General features: G+C 37.6%; 1 protein-coding gene across 1 annotated transcript in view; it reads left to right on the forward strand.

Moving 5' to 3' along the window:
* Positions 1-1,794: 1,794 nt before the first annotated feature.
* The window catches only part of LOC136829259 (nephrin-like), a 540,754-nt gene continuing 528,477 nt past the window's right edge, over positions 1,795-14,071 (forward strand). Inside the window, exon 1 of the mRNA XM_067087602.1 lies at positions 1,795-2,770. The gene's annotated coding sequence lies outside the window, so the exon portion shown is untranslated. The remainder of the gene's footprint in view (positions 2,771-14,071) is intronic.

A 14,071-nucleotide genomic window follows, 5' to 3' on the forward strand; every position in this document is an offset into this window, starting at 1 on the left:
TGGTGGATGGTAGGACATAGTGTCATGCCGTCTGGTCGTTTAAGGTGGGTTTCTTTAATTTTAACGATACGAGCAACAATAGTAATTGGACAAGAAAATACAAACCGGAGACTGGTGATCGCAGAAACGATAAAAAAAAAAAAAAAACCCTTAACTTCCAAACGGCATCACAGTACGTCCCACTATCCACTTGAAGGCAAAGTGCGCTGGACCTAGGTAGCAAGAGGGGATTTCAGTTACAACATGGCATGATAGGTACGGTATTGTGGTTTTTCTTTCCAGAATACTCTGCATATTTATATAATTTTTTCTTGAGCATACAAATAATTATATTAGCTCAGTGCTTGGACAGTTTCGGGACTATTTAGCTGAATAACTTATCCAGCGTTTAAAATCCCATTCAGTTCCCGTCATCCAGTGTTGTTAACGTGCGGTATAAATGACTAGCCTAGGCATACAATTTTTTTTTTATTGTTGGGCATTGGAACGATGATTAGATAGAATGAATAAATAAAGGTTATATAAAAGAGTAAGTTCTGACTGAAATGGAATGAATGTTTGCTTACAAGAAGGTTAGTAAAATAAAATACCTGGCGAATCAGTAGCATAGGCCTAGCTTCATCGGTCCGCGCTTCATGTTTTAGAGGTAAACAATGTTTGATATCATAATAAAGTTATTTCCATACACATGCAATGAAACTGCACGTAGAATAAAATTTGACTGACAAGAAAATATTGTGATTTGAATATTTTTTCAGCATAGGTCTAAGAGTGGTCTGGCTATACTAATATCAGTCATAATGACTGAAAGCTCATCGTTCGTTTGCGCTAGTCTGCGTAGAATGTTGGATACAGCCTAGTCTTTCGTATGCTTGTGTTTGTATATATTATGAATAAAGATCGATGTGTTTATGGATTATATCAGAAGGGGCGGGGATTCTTTGTCTAAATAAACATTCAAATGTGTTTTTGGGAAAATAGTTTCATGTATATCACAATGAGCCAACGATTTCGGAAACGCTGAATGTCAGTCACTCACGTGCTACCAATGCTACTTTGAATAATAATAATAATAATAATAATAATAATAATAATAATAATAATAATAATAATAATAATAATAATAATAATAATAATAATAGTAATAATTTACTCGCGATTGGACAGATGAAATGAAAAAATGAAAAAACCTACGACCTTGAAATGACTAAATGTCAACTTACCCCAGCCCTTCCCCCCACCCGCTGAATGTCATAGGAAGTGGATCCGCAGTGTTGCCAATTTATCGCTTTTCGCGCTAGATTTGCTGCGCTTTCAGTTATTTAGGCGCCCAAGAATTTTCGTTTGGCGCTGTCGCCTTTTTTTTTTTTTTAGCGGTTTTTAAGGAAAGAGGATTTCTACATTAAATATTATTCTTGCCATTAAATACGGATTGAAGAGGCGAGGGCAACTGTTGCTATCAATGTGAACTTCCAAATGATGTTGTCAAGAAAATTCGAAGTCTCGAAGCTTTTGAAAATGAAGACGCAGATGAGGACTTCATTGGAATGTTAGAAGACTTCTAAATTTAGCAAAACCACGTATATAATCTTTAATGATGATCAGTACACGTAAGTACAGCATAAATTTTATTAATTACTGTTTATTTTTTATTTGGCGCTTTTTTTAGTGCATTAATTAGAGTCTAACGCCTTTTTAGTGCCTGTGCGATCCACTTTTAGCGCTTTACTGTCAAATCGTGTTGGCAACACTGCCTAAGGATCAGTTTATTCAATTTCAGTAACTCAGTTCTTCAGTAGCTTCCGGGCTTTAAATTGAAATGCGGGTGAATTTTCGTTATCCCAGGTGTTTCGCAAACCGGCGGTGTTCCTACTTGATTGTGCTTGTATCGTGAATGTGTAGCATGTCTAAGAAGCGTACCATTTCCATGGTATAGTCCGTGTAACTGAATGCCATCAGGTGGGGTCGAAAACAAGTGAAATTGTGAAGCAAAGTGGCATAGGTGAGGGAAGAGTAACACGGCTTTCAAGTTCATGGCGTCTACCCTGCATTTGTCTTGGAGCCCCGTAAGCTTTCTCCTCGCATTATCATGCCCAGGAAACGGCATGTAGACGACCAGCCTTAACTGGTGCAAGGAAATTAAAAGCATAATATTCACACGTACCATCCAGACGCTCCAAAACAGGGACAGGATAGTGGAGGCTACATTTCAGCGTGAGGAGCGGGTGGGAGAGATTGAGTGGAGGGTGCCTCATAGTGATAAGCTGGGGCCTAAACAAGTTGCATCACGGTCAAGTTTTCCAAGTGTGTTTTTTTTCGGCATGTTGCTGTTGGGGATTAAGTGTTTCTTAACAAATGTTCCCAAGAGCGAGCACGTCCACAGAGATTTTACCTGACGCTGTCAGGCGACGTTTTGGAAAATCCGTCATGAGAAATCGGTAGACATCCATTCTGCAGCAGGTGCGAGGTGCCATGCCGCCAGTTACGTTACTGATTCACTATCACTATCACTCTCACTCTCGCCAGTTATTACGTCACCGACTGGCTAAACGATTGACAAATTGACTATATTGAGTCTTGGCCAGGCAGTACCCCAGTAGAAAACCTTTGGGCACCGATCAACCCTCGACAAACTCCAGACCGCCATACACTCAATCTGGAACAACTTTAAACCCTTCCTCCTGCAGAAATTGGCGAATTCTATCTCCGATTGGCTTCAGGGGGAGCTGAAACAAAAGGACGGGCCTACGAAGTTTTAGTAGATGCAGTGGTGAGTGTTACAAATTACTTTTTTTTGTGTGTGTGTCTTACGCTTGCCAGTGTTTCTTTGTTAGACCGACACACTTGTAAAAATGATCGTATTTGAATGTGGCCACAATTTACGCACAGTACACACACACACACACACACACACACACACACACACACACACACACACACACACACACACATATATATATATATATATATATATATATATATATATATATATATATATATACAGTATATATATATATATATATATATATATATATATATATATATATATATATATATATATATATATATATATATATATATATATATATACAATAGTGTGTGTGTGTGTGTGTGTGATGTGTTAGTAGATGCATGAGTGACTATTAACTTTCTTTTTATTGTTTCTTACCCTTGCCATTGTTTCTTTGTTAGACGAACCCAAATGAAAAAAACATATTGTAATTAAATGTAGCCACAATTTACATATAGGCTATTGATGTATGTATGTATGTGTGTGTTCCACATACACTCTGAAACGCATTGAGCAATTTCAACCAAACTTGGTATACAGTGCATATGACCTACCATCTGGGAAAGAACACTGTGGGGTGGGGGTTAAGACATCACTAGCACCAAAGGGGGGCGGTGTGGGAAGGGGGTGAAATGTAAAAATTACAGAAAACGACAGATATTAGTGTCTAATCCACAGTTTTCGAGGTCATTGAGATTAATAGTGACACTCCAGATGCTCTCTAAATCCAAGTTCAGCCCTGATAGGAAGGGGGTGTGGGAAGGGGGTGACGTGTAAAAATAACCGAAATGACAGATATTAGTGCCTAATCCACAGTTTTCGAGGTCGCTGAGATTAATAGTGACACTCCAGATGCTCTTTAAGCCCAAGTTCAGCCCTGATAGGAAGGAGGTGGGAGGGGGTGGGAAGGTAAAAAAATAAAAATGTAAAAATAACCGAAAACTACAGATATTAGTGTCTAATCTATAGTTATATTCAATCATTTCATTACCAATTTGAAATTCTAGTGTTAATTAATATATCAGTTGATGTGTTTTCATCATCGACAATAATATATTAGTTAAGGTTTTAATAATTTACAGTGGATCACCCATTTTTCTCACCCAATATATCGGATTAGAAATTTGTTTTAAAGTATAGAGGACTGTTTTTAAATAATAGTGTTATCTCGTGAAGTACAAATTTATTTATTCAAGATAGACATATTTTCACGCTTTAACGTTCTCTAATGAATGAAATAAATACTGAGTAGCATGACGCAATGTTAATAAGCTAACATTTTATGAAAATGATAAAGTGGCTGATACGAAGAGTGGATAAGAACAAGTAAGGTAATATTGTATAAAGGATTCTTTTCACGGAGTGTATCACTAACGGGAAACCCAACACTGAACCCATTAGAGGAAAATATATATTTTCTTGCACTGATCTCACTATTACGAAACGTTGTCTGTGTAATAGACAATATGTCTTCAATACCAAAAATATAGATAAAACCTTATATATACGCAGGCACTTACACATTATATATATAATATATATCTATATATATATATATATATATATATATATATATATACATAGGCTATATATATATATATATATATATATATATATATATATATATATATATATATATTTATATACATATATACATGTATACACACATATATATATATATATATATATATATATATATATATATATATATATATATATATATATATATATATATATATATATATATATATATATATATATATATATATATATATATATATATATATATATATATTTATATTACATATATATATGTGTATATATATTGTTTCCATTTTATACAGGGAGATTAGTATGAAAATAAAATATGTATGAAATATAACATGGGGGGAAAATTTTCCGTTTTTGTCTGGCAAAATGACATGAAAATTGAGTAGACTTATTTTATATATATGATGTTTGTAGTTTTACTGGTTCATTAACACGTGTGTTTGAGTAAGCATGTAAATATGAAACGATTGTTTACCGTGAATATATCCGTAAACATTATGTTCACGTAATACTTTATATATTTTTAGCGTGGCCTCTGAGACTTCGTGTGAATGAGAACCTACTGTATTGTGCGCTATGCGTAGATTCTGTGAAAAGATTTTTATATCTACAGATTGTCTGACAATACCGCCCACTGAAACTGGTAATGGAGTGAATGTTATAAAAATGAACTCTCTGCTACATTACTGGCAGGACCCTTTCTTTTATTTATTTTTTTTTCAAAAGATTTGGAAATTATTCAATGCACTGATAGCATGAATCCCTCGAACCGGAAGGGTGGGCAAAAAAAATGAAACTCCCTTTACTCTAACGATACTGACCATTTTATGATATGATCAGCGCACACAAACACACACACATGGAGAGAGAGAGAGAGAGAGAGAGAGAGAGAGAGAGAGAGAGAGAGAGAGAGAGAGAGAGAGAGAGAGAGAGAGAGAGAGCACTAGCGTGTAGGAGAATAGATACAAATAGAACCTCACATGAACATACGGCAGCAAACAGATAGGATTAAAAAGAGAGAGAGAGAGAGAGAGAGAGAGAGAGAGAGAGAGAGAAGAGAGAGAGAGAGAGCGATTGGAAAGTTGAATAAAAAGAGAGAAACAGAGTTTAGGAAGTAAAATAAAAGAAAGAAGGTAGGTAGGTACCGACGTACAGTTCTGGCTATAGAAAGAAGCTAAACCGGAATCAATAAGTGGAATTTATTCTTCTTCTTCTTCTTCTTCTTCTTCATTTATAAACAAATTCGTGCAGCCAACAATTTACTGAGGTTACGGACACACCAAAATCAAGAGACTGCTCTCACTTTTTTTTTTTGATAGTGGTAAAGATGATGAGTGTAATAGGTTCCCTGATGAGAGGATAAAAGTGTTACAAAGGTAATTTGAAGGATGGAATTCATTTTAAGTTTGTTGAAAGAGCGTAACTGTTAATTCTTTCGCCTTGCAAAAACCAGTTTGTGAACTATATAAATATCCTGAGAGACTAAGGATTAGATAAACTATTCTTTTATAGATTTTCCATCTTCTCTCGCTTATTCTAGTTGTACTATCGTATTTATAACGTTGTGGCTTTCAGTAAACTTAATCTACGCAGCTCTGCGTTGATATATATAACACTGCTAACACGTTGACACACACGCAATTATTCCCTTGAGAAATTACCTTAGATATCAATTGCCGATTGTATTTGAATTTCTCTACAAAACATTTTTTTGCCCCTACAGCAAGGAAGGTTGCTTGTCTTACGGGTTTTTGAAGTCGGGTCATTACTGCTTAAGTGACTTCGCCAATATAGAACACTGCTAACACGTTCACACACACGCACACAGATATATATATATATATATATATATATATATATATATATATATATATATATATATATATATATATATATATATATATATATATATACACACTCTGAAATATCCAGTTGAATTCATCAAAATATTTCAAGAACCAAGGCCCCACTTCTACCAAAGCTGCTTTTTACCAGCGTCCTTGTACGTGGAACTATAAACACCATCCTAAAATAGGTCTTCCTTTCCGACAGTCCCCTAAATAGCCTGTCTGAGAACTCCATTCACCGTCTTCTGCAGATGAGCACCGGAGAGTTTCCCATCCTGTCGTGCAGAGGGGAAGCGTTTTGGCCGGTCGATTGAGTTGCCGTGGTGTCCCCATAGGCGCCTTGTTCGCAAAAATGTCGACGGTCAAATTCGAAAGGAGGACCTCTGAAGATATATGCCAAGTACACCGATGATATGTTTTCGACCCTGTCGATACCTTCCTCTTCACAGGATGCTGTGAAGAGGAACTCAGGCTTCAACTTGATTAATGAATTCAATGTGGGAGGCCTCCTTCATTTCTTAGATCACACGAAGAAGGGCAAAGATTGATATCTCACGACAGTTTTCCCGAAGACTACTAATGTGGGTCGTTATACATTCACGAAGACTACTAATGTGGGTCGTTATACATTCCCGAAGACTACTAATGTGGGTCGTGACATTCCCGAAGACTGCTTACGTGGGTCGTTACATTCCCGAAGACTACTAATGTGGGTCGTCACATTCCCGAAGACTACTAATGTGGGTCGTTACATTCCCGAAGACTACTAATGTGGGTCGTGACATTCCCGAAGACTACTAATGTGGGTCGTTACATTCCCGAAGACTACTAACGTGGGTCGTTACATTCCCGAAGACTACTAATGTGGGTCGTCACATTCCCGAAGACTACTAATGTGGGTCGTTAGAGTGCCCAGAAGCTTACATACGCTCCATCGTCGCCTCTGCGTACATCAGGAGAGCAAATACGCACTGTAGCTCTGGGAAAACAACACAAGCTTGACCGTACCAAACAGTTACTCATGAAAAACAGTTACGCCACTTCTGTTCATAAACAGCTTAATACTTATTGTAGTTCTACCATCACCACTACATCACTCAGTACCTGGTATCACTGTCAGCTATAAAATATCTTTTTTTTTTTTTTTTTCAAGATGGAAAGAATATAGAAAAAATCTCCGCCCCGTGGAAGTCATGCCTTCTGCCCCCGACAGCCGGATATCCGTTTGTATCTGCTGTTGGCCTAATCTTGGCAGAGCCCAAGTTATGGGTAACAACATCTCTCTCGACTCGGAAACAACCAACGTCGTACACGAATTCAGATATTCAAAAAGCAAATCTCAAACTTTCAAAAACTGCCATGTTGAACGCATCGCCACGACACAGCAAGCTCAGTGTGGCCAAGGCGCTGCTTTCCAACGTCATAGGACTAAAACATCTCTCTAGTCAGCAATGGAAGTCACGGAAATTATCCCTAAAGAGAATAGTTTCAAACGGCTAAGGATTGCCGAGTCTGTTAGCATCCGTCAGAATCGGCCAGATCTCCACGCTCGGCAGAATACCGATTTTATTCCTCGCCCTGCAGAAAGAGTTTAGGACGTCCCAGTCGACATCATTATATATATATATATATATATATATATATATATATATATATATATATATATATATATATATATATATATATATATATATATATATATATATATATATTTATATATATGTATATGCATATGTATATACGTTATATATATGTATATATATATATATATATATATATATATATATATATATATATATATATATATATATATATATATATATATATATATATATATATATATATATATATATATATATACACACACAAAACGTTTTGTTCAGCATCAATGCTGAACAAAAAGTTGTATATATGTATAGCCTGTATATACATACATATATACATACATACATACAACTTTTTGTTCAGCATCCCCAGGTCTATGTATTGCTTTAAGCACTGCTAAATACGAACCGCAAAGCACGATGTTAAAAGACGGGTTCACTATGTCGAAGGTAGTTCCGAAATGAAAAGGGCCTAACAAGACGAATCGTGGGGAGGGCGGAGGTCAGGCCCGGCAATAAGGTCGTTAATGAAACGGAGCTCTGTCGATCTACCATCTCATTTCGGCCGGATGTAATTCTCTTTTGGTGTACGGACGAATGATCCTCTCTCATTAATGTGGCTAAAAGTTTGGGATGGTTCTTTCTTATTTCCTTTTTCCCATTCACTTTCTGTAGAGAGAGAGAAAGTTCTGTATACAGATCGTTGTTGCAAAGACTTAGGTCTGGACGAAATTAAGGTGCAAATCGACCGAGCGCTGATTCCAAATGACCTCATTAGCAGTGATTATATCGCAGTTTCTTCCTATTAGGACGTTTTAGTTTGCTGGTTATTGTTAATAAGATTCTTATCAAGACGGAGAGAGAGAGAGAGAGAGAGAGAGAGAGAGAGAGAGAGAGAGAGAGAGAGAGAGAGAGAGAGAGAGAGAGAGATGACTTTTATAGAGAATGCTAGGAAAGTAAACATCTCAGTCTTCTGATGATAATGATAGATTGATCTGCCGTTACTATTTTATGCAAGCAGTTATTACGCATCTTCTTCTTCATCGCAGAGACGTAACAGAATTGCTTGCATCAAGAATACTGCTGGAATAATAAGCAGCTGACACACTTCAGTCTAGCAAATGTCGTGATATTTATAAGCTAGTTGGAACATGACAACTGCAATTGATTGTCTTTGAATAGAGAGTAGATAAGGCATCTTATAGCTAACAATCTATTTCAGTTTCAGACGTCAGAATCAAGTTGTGTCTATCTAAGTCGCCTTTCTGTAAATAATAGCGAAAAAATTCTGGCTATAGTTTAGCAAAAACACTAGTTCTCATTCACGTTCATTTTTTCATTGGAGAGATTGATTACTGAAACTCTCTCTACTTAGATTTTGTCTAGAGTCTTTTATATCGATATATATATATATATATATATATATATATATATATATATATATATATATATATATATATATATATATATATATATGTGTATGTGTGTGCTTAGAAAATTGGCACTGGACTTCAGGTCAGGTCACCAGTCCCAGAATTCTCGACCTAGTCCTGGATGCGACCACTTTTCCATATCCGTACCCAATTAAGATCGCCCGTTAACACGCATAGCCGGAAAGATTTTTAATGCCAAGTAGATATGGGGTCTCACTGCTTGGGCACGGCATTTAAAAATGTACCGTGCCACTCTTTCATTCGAAAGTGAACTGCTCAGAAAAGGGTCACCTTTAGTTTCCACGCGCAGTTCTTTGCCTTACACATTCAGTGCAACCTCATATTCAACTTCCTCTGTGATATATCCTTAAGATTCAGTCTAGAATATACCAGAGTTAAAAGCAGAATGAGGAGGTATGAGGATTTTGTTATAGAAAGTATTTATTTTTGAAAGAACTGTTGACATGAACAGATAAAAAAAGTGTTGGGGGCAGACACAAGCGTCCCTTAAGTAGATTCATCTCTCGAAGTGCACTTGGATAATGGCAGTCCGGTTACATATCTGTTGTTTATTGAATGAGGTATTAAGGTTTTCTGATCCACGAGTTAAAAGTAAAAAAAAAAATGTTCTTTGATTGGGGAGACTTATGAAGCGTGGTTGTCAGCGCAGGGTTGGCAGTGCATGGTATGCCTGGGTCGGTCGACTATTCTTGGTGGCCACTAGGCGGGCATGGACGTTAGAAAAAATAGAGGGTGGTCGAAAATTAAGAAAATGCTTTATCGGCAAAAATCTCCATCAAACAACTGAATTGGAAAGGGCATCAAGGGCGTGGCCACAAAGACACCTGAAAGTTGAAGACAACATAATATGAACATGTTTTCTGACACCTTTTAGCTCCTTTTGCCCAAGTAGCCAATAAGTGACTGATTACTTCTCATGAAACAAATTTTACAAAATATTTCTAAGCATTTGACAGAAATCACTGTATCCAAGATATGGATTGCACATTATCACTGCAGTGCACATACGCAGCTTCGATTGCGCATGAAAAAGGAAAATATTTGCGAATTGTTTTGACGAACGAAAGCAAAATGTTTTTTAAAAGGTGTCAGAAAACTGAAGGACGTAGGATGCAAAGTCGTTAAGAAGATTTTTAACTTATAGAAGTGAGTTGCTAAAACCAGCTGTGTTTACAAAGTTAAATCATAACTACTATAATGGTTCATATTTATTGGTTCCAAATCAGAAACTGAGAGAAAATTTCGGAGAGAGGGGGGAATTATAAACAGACGGCGAATAAAAATAAATAAATGACGAGAACTCTAGAATTGACGCAGTATATCAAGGATAATAAGATCTTTGAGCAACTAAATAACTCTCCTGTCTTATAATCTTGTACCCCGCCTTCGGGCAAATCAATGATGCTTTTAAGGCAAATGACGAGATCCCAAGAGAGTCTGATGCATTCTGCGCGTTCACGTTTAATCATTTGAGTTCTGTTTTACATTTCAATAAAGTGTGTATTCCGATTTGACTGAGGAACGGGTAAAGTATGAAGAAATGATACGTTGTGTATTATTATTATTATTATTATTATTATTATTATTATTATTATTATTATTATTATTATTGTTGTTGTTGTTGTTGTTGTTGTTGTTAAAAAGGATGGCTATCGTGCGAATTGATCTTTTAAAGAGTTTTCTCAGTTTTTCGTCTGACTCGCTTCTCTTGCACGCTAATATTGGCCAACAATTGGCCAGTGTTCATACTTTTGCGAATATAAACAGCGTTTAAACAGCCGTTTTATTCTCTGTAGAAGTGCAGGGTAGGGACAATTGGCGCTGTCAATCTGTAGACTTTTTGACATTCCCTTCGTAGTTCCGTCTGTCGTCTTACCAGCAGATGGATTCTGACTATTTCGGTGATTATTTCGTAGTCTCTCTTGTCGACATGTTTCGACCAGCCAGTTGGTCATCTTCTGGACGGGTGACGCTAGGTGCGGCTGGAGGTATAGGCTATATAGGGGGACCAGCGTCACGCAGATGAGTGCTCCTGCTTGATTCGCTCGCCGCCCTTCGGGTCGACTTCGGGAGGAAGGCCTCCTGGGCGTCTCTGTCCCGATGTGTAGGGCTTCCAGGAGGCGCGGGCGGCGATGGAACTGTCATATGGTCAAATATCTCGATGTTAGGGCTTTTCCACACTAGCGGGCATGCCCGTCGGGCACTTCCAGCTGTTTATATTTTCTCTCACTTCTGAAGCAGTGTTACCAGACAGTCGCATCGTTCTGCCTCCATATGCGGTCGGTCAGTATAGTGGAACGGTTATGGGAACAGTGTTTGCCCGTCGGGCAGTGCCCGCCAGTGTGGACGGGGCCTTAGGGATAAAAAAAAAATAGAGAGAGAGAGAGAGAGAGAGAGAGAGAGAGAGAGAGAGAGAGAGAGAGAGAGAGAGAGAGAGAGAGAGAGCTCCATTCCGATGGAAGGACATTGTACCCCACCTTCAAAAACAAAAGTCCCCCCTAAAGGACGTAACATCGTTGAAGGACAGCAACTGGAAATGAAAAATACCGAAACGCATCTCGTATTGAGACCGTAGCTTTAGCGTCCTTCCATCCTAATTCCAGATGAAGCTAAACACAAGAATGGGAAGAAGAAGATAAACACCGGGATTGGGAAACCTGCAAAGCAATAAAAGGATATTTAATCTTCCAGCTGAATGGTTGAGCATCAGGACCATTTATAGGATGGAACGTCAAACAACGAGAGAGAGAGAGAGAGAGAGAGAGAGAGAGAGAGAGAGAGAGAGAGAGAGAGAGAGAGAGAGAGAGAGAGAGAGAGAGCCCTTACCTGAAACAAATAAAAAGGTTTGGGAACGTTAGCGGGGAAAGGGTTAAAAGAATTGTACGAAAGTGCCTGCACGTACCAACTGGTGATAAAGATAAGGTAAGCGGGAGTGAAGAGGGACAGAGACTCCAGTAAACCAGGCGTTTCCAGCAACCCACCACCTTTTTTCCAGGTCGACATCCAGATGGAGCGACCCGAGGTTTCCTAGAGAGAGGGGGAGGCGGTTAGGTCACCCTTTGGTCTCGAATTATGAGGCCGATTTGGGTTTAAGTAGGTGAGTTTAAGTTTAAGTTTTAGTTTAAGTACAACTTCTGTTTCTCTTTGTATTTCTGATTTGGGCGTGAGTGACTTTGTAGGGGCGGAGGGCGGGGAGTGATTGACGATTATTTCTAAATTATCAGGAAAAACTTATTTGCTCGAAGCGCATGTATGATGGCTGATAAATCTGAAATTATAAATTGTGTGGCAAAATGTCTCGCTTGTCAGAAAACTCGTTCACTTTGCTTACATATTATGCGAATAGAGAACATTTATTTCTGTTGCCATCACAGGACGTAAAAGGGCTTCTCAACTAAATTCCCAACAAAAATTTTACCTTCCCTTTTTGAAACAAAACATTTTCATCTTATCTTTGCAACGAAAACTTCACTTCCCATTCGACAAGATAAAACCGCACAATTTGGAAATACTAGATATCATTATTCCTTAAAAACTTCATCCCATTATTCGACCAAATATTTTTCTTCCGTCTTCACATTTTCATCCAATTTTGTAAACAAAAACCTTACATCTCACCTTATAAGAAAAAACTTCGTATCCAAACTAAAAAGAAACGAAAAGAAAACTCCCTTTTGATGAGAAAACACTGGATCCCACCTCCGGAAACAAAAGCTTCCCCGAAAAACTTAGCGTCGTTGAATAAGGGCAACTGCAAATGAAAAATACTGAAACGCATCTCGTATTGAGATCGGACTTCGGGGTCCTTTCATCATAATTCCAGATCACGCTGAGTATAAGAAAGGGAAGAAGAGAATAAACGCCGGGATTGGGAAACCTACAAAGCAACTAAGGAAAATTAATCTTCCGGAAGGATGGCCGGGCATCAAGAACATTTATAGGATGGATCGTCAAACAATGAGAGAATGAGAGAGAGAGAGAGAGAGAGAGAGAGAGAGAGAGAGAGAGAGAGAGAGAGAGAGACATTACCTTAACAAAATGAAACTGTTTAGGAACGCTTAAAGAATTGTATGGAAGTGCCTGCACGTACAACCTGACCATAAAGATAAGGTAAGCTGGAACGAATGAGAGACTGACTCCGGTAATCCAGGGCGTTTCCAGCAACCTTTTACCACCTTTTACCAGGTCGACGTCCAAACTGGGTGACCTAAGGTTTCCTCAGGAGCTAGGTCACCCTTTGGCCTTGAGTTACGACGCCCATTTAGTTTTAAGTAGGTAAAGCTTTGGTGGTTGTTCACTCCCGGGAGAGGAGAATTCCTGACGTTGGTGCTGAATCAGCGTACAGACTGAACCTTCGTTTCTGTTGACGTCAAAGGAAGCAATGGTCAGCGCTGGCTTAAGGCCACCTATATGTAACATTGACAAAAGCACTAAAACATGAGTGTGAACTACTCATACTCCTTTCTTACTCCAACCTTTGGTCTTTATGATTAGAAATGAAATCTGATTTGAACATTATTTCTCACCCGAGTTTCGTTTCGTTAGAATGTTCCTTTTTTTGCCGAATAATTTTTTTTTCTTTCTTTCCTCCATTTATGAATCTCAGAAACACAGAAACGTACAAAAACACACACACACACACACACACACACACACACATATATATATATATATATATATATATATATATATATATATATATATATATATATATATATATATATATATATATATATATATATATATATATAAAGTTAACTAGTTGATAGGTGATATCGAAATTGAATTATAGATTCTCACGCTTTTAAAACCATTGCCATAATA

This window comes from Macrobrachium rosenbergii, chromosome 44, assembly GCF_040412425.1.
Source record: "Macrobrachium rosenbergii isolate ZJJX-2024 chromosome 44, ASM4041242v1, whole genome shotgun sequence".
Taxonomy (NCBI): Eukaryota; Metazoa; Arthropoda; class Malacostraca; order Decapoda; family Palaemonidae; genus Macrobrachium; species Macrobrachium rosenbergii.